Source organism: Triticum urartu, chromosome 5A (genome assembly GCF_056163025.1).
Source record: "Triticum urartu cultivar PI428250 chromosome 5A, HENAU_Tu73, whole genome shotgun sequence".
Taxonomy (NCBI): Eukaryota; Viridiplantae; Streptophyta; class Magnoliopsida; order Poales; family Poaceae; genus Triticum; species Triticum urartu.
In genome coordinates, this window is record NC_141877.1 from 21,506,142 (window position 1) to 21,509,838 (window position 3,697).

The 3,697-nt window shown below is 57.1% G+C and overlaps 1 pseudogene; it reads left to right on the forward strand.

The window, feature by feature from the left end:
- Nucleotides 1-795: 795 nt before the first annotated feature.
- Nucleotides 796-1,439, forward strand: LOC147967611 (uncharacterized; annotated as a pseudogene).
- The last annotated feature ends 2,258 nt before the right edge of the window (nucleotides 1,440-3,697 follow it).

The window sequence follows — 3,697 nt, forward strand, 5'->3', positions numbered from 1 at the left end:
AGACGGCCCCACCAAGCTACTTCCCTTCCTGGTTAAGGCCCTTGGGGATGTCGCCCTTGGCATCGGCCCCACGGCCGAGGCCGAGGCTGTTAGGTTTAATCTTGATTGTATCCGCATTTTAGTTTGCTTTCTTTCTGCATGTACCTAGAGTAGGATGTTTCAGTTCTGAGAGCATGCATGGAGAAAGTCCAAGCTGTGGCGTGAAGCTAGCTTGCCGTGTGAGACGGTGATGCATGAAGCTCTGAAGGGAACGACCTGCACAAGTTGGAGCTGATGGATAGGAGTCTGTTGAGGCCTTGAGAAGAGGTCCGTAGTAGTAGATGTGGTCAATTCTTGTTAGCTGCATGTGTGTGTTAGTGGCCTGGGTTAGTGCGTGCATGCGCTAGTTTGTTGGTGGTGTTAGTGGGCAAGTGTGCCCAGGCTGTGCGTGCGTGCGTGCGTGGTACTTAAGTGTGGTAGAGCATGTTTATTTCAACACAAGTGAATAGAGGGAAGAAAAAGAGCTTCGGTTGTGTGAAACAGCAGCTCACCAAACTTCTTGTGTTCCTGTGTTTCTTCCTTGAGCTGTGAGAGACAACAGCTAGAGGAAGAAGAAGAGGGGTTGAGAGATTCAGCCCCAACATTTGGTATCGGAGCTAGGTGATGACGAAGGCGATGCCGCGTGACTCTTCAGTGAGTGGAGCGTTGGTGCCGAGCGACTCGGCGGCGACGGCGGCTGCCGCGACAGCGGCGACAACGGCGGCGGGGAAGCTCCCATTCCCGCTGCTCACGAGGACGAACTACGCGGCATGGGCAATGAGGATGAAGTACCTCTTGCATGCCAACGGCGCGTGGGGTGCCGTTGATCGCGAGGCCTCATTGGAGGTCGACAAGGGAAAGGAGGATATGGCCATGATGATCATCTCCCTGTCCATCGACGACTCGACGCTGCTGCGAGTTGCGGAGAAGGAGACCGCAGCCGAGTTGTGGGCGGCGCTACGCTCCATGCATGTGGGCGTCGAGCGCGTCCGAGAGGCGAGGGTTCAATCCTTGCGCTCATAATTTGATGGCCTCAAGATGGGTGATGCGGAGTTCGTGGATGATTTCGCGGCGAGGTTCACGACGCTCGTGGGGCGCATCCGTGAGCTTGGTGATGCAATGGAGGAGAAGTACGTCATGAAGAAGCTGCTCCGAGCCGTCTCCAACAAATTCATCCACGTCGCGTCATCGATTGCATTGTTCGGCGACACCAACAAGATGGCCATGGAGGAGGCCATTGGTTCACTCAAGGCGTACGAGGAGCTCGTCAAGGGGCGGGAGATGGCACGTGAAGAAGAGCAGCTCGTCATGGTGAGAGGGCATGACTCATCGCGAGGACGCGGCCGTGGTGGCCGTGGCCGTGGCCGCGGACATGGCCGTGGTGGAGGGCGCAGAGACAAGAGCGAGGTACAGTGCTATAACTGTGATGACTTTGGGCATTTTGCTTGGGAGTGTCTGGAGAAGAAGAAGGACAACAAGGAGAAGGCACTACTCAGCGTCGAGGACGAGCCGGCTCTTCTCTGAATGCTACGTCACGAGTGAAGAATCAAGATTAAGGAGGAGAATGTTAGGTTTAATCTTGATTGTATCCGCATTTTAGTTTGCTTTCTTTCTGCATGTAGCTAGAGTAGGATGTTTCAGTTCTGAGAGCATGCATGGAGAAAGTCCAAGCTGTGGCGTGAAGCTAGCTTGCCGTGTGAGACGGTGATGCATGAAGCTCTGAAGGGAACGACCTGAACAAGTTGGAGCTGATGGATAGGAGACTGTTGAGGCCTTGAGAAGAGGTCCGTAGTAGTAGATGTGGTCAATTCTTGTTAGCTGCATGTGTGTGTTAGTGGCCTGGGTTAGTGCGTGCATGCGCTAGTTTGTTGGTGGTGTTAATGGGCAAGTGTGCCCAGGCTGTGCGTGCGTGCGTGGTACTTAAGTGTGGTAGAGCATGTTTATTTCAACACAAGTGAATAGAGAGAAGAAAAAGAGCTTCGGTTGTGTGAAACAGCAGCTCACCAAACTTCTTGTGTTCCTGTGTTTCTTCCTTGAGTTGTGAGAGACAGCAGCTAGAGGAAGAAGAAGAGGGGTTGAGAGATTCAGCCCCAACAGAGGCGCAGGTCCTATCTTCTGCTGCGCTAACGCGGGTCTTCACCCACATCTACCTTCGCGATCCCAGCGCCGACCTCGACGGCCTGCTGGAACCGGTGAGCAGCAAGGGTGCTGCCGCCGCTGTCGAAGCCGTGAAGGGGCGCGCGGAGGCGCTGCTGGGGAAGTTCCGGGCCTTCAGCACCAGGCCAAAGCAAGGCGATGCCGGCCCTGCTGCTCCATGAGGCGAAGCCACTCCACACAGCTTCACCGCCGACAAGTGACTCCATTCCATCCCTGTTCTTCTTTCAATTCCTGCACATGCATCACGCCTCGGGGAGGCATTTAAACTTGCGTTTGGTACTAAGACGACAGTATGGGTTGTAATATTTGCTTTTAAATTCCTTGAATTTTATGCTTTTCTTCCCTACTTGCTTGTGTTCTACGCCGGCAGAGCCCGGCCCCGCGCGTGCCTCACCCAGCATTAGCCCCGACCGGAAACCAGGACGGGACCAAAGGAGTGAGGGGCTACGTGACAAGTTAGGCTCCTGAGTCGCGATGCTCAGGAGTCCCCCTTGGCGCACGAACAACAAGTAGGGAAGCGTGATGTAGGTGTATCTTCCGCTCTATGTCTGCACAGCCCGACTCCGCACGTACCTCACCCAGCATAGCCTTTCGGAACTAAGGAGTGAGGGGCTACGGAGCCAGTTAGGCTCCTGAGTCGCGATGCTCAGGAGTCCCCCTTGACGCGCAAACAGCGGGTGATGAGGTGAGATGTAAGCGGGGCTACCGTTCTACGTCTGCAGAGCCCGGCCCCGCGCGTACCTCACCCAGCATAGCCTTTCGGAACTAAGGAGTGATGGGCTACGGGACCAGTTAGGCCCCTGAGTCGCGATGCTCAGGGGTCCCCCTTGACGCTCAAACGGCCTTCATACCTTGGCTTCGCTCGGGGAGAGACGAACGACGAACCAGGCCCGAGGGGCCTGGCTGGGCGGCGTATGGCTGGGCGTGACCCAGTCGTAGCCCCCGTGCCTAGCCCCCTCGCGCGGCGCTCCCGAGGGGAGGCATTGCGATGAGGCCAGCCACTGAGCTCTGGGCTCCCTGAGGTTAACGCGGCCCGGAGGCCACCCTCAGTTGTTTATCACCAGCGTGGAGCATAGCGCTTCCGTATGTGTACGGGCATAGCCGCTCCTCGGTAGTGTCGTCAGCCAGCGCGGAGCATGGTGCTTCCACTGGTACGTGGGAGGGGGCTCCCATCCGGGAGGAGCCCCCGGGGCGTGTACAGCCCCGCCCTGACACGTGGCCGGCACGGTAGGGCTAGGTGAGGTGTATCTGGGCACCCGTGAGCCAGCGCGGGACTCACGAGGCCCTATCTCTAGGCGGGTTGCACCTGGCACTGGGCCGTATATTGAGATGTGTTCCTGCAAAATTTGGTTAGATGCCGGCACTCTACGTCCTCGGGTCCCGGCCCTCGAGCTTGTCTCAGCCATCGCTGGTATGCCAGGTCGCGATGCCGTGGACAAGGCCAGAGGGTGAGGGCTGGAGACCCAGTAGGAGCCCTGAGTCGTGATGCTCAGGCACCCCCCCTTTAACGTGCAAGTGGTCG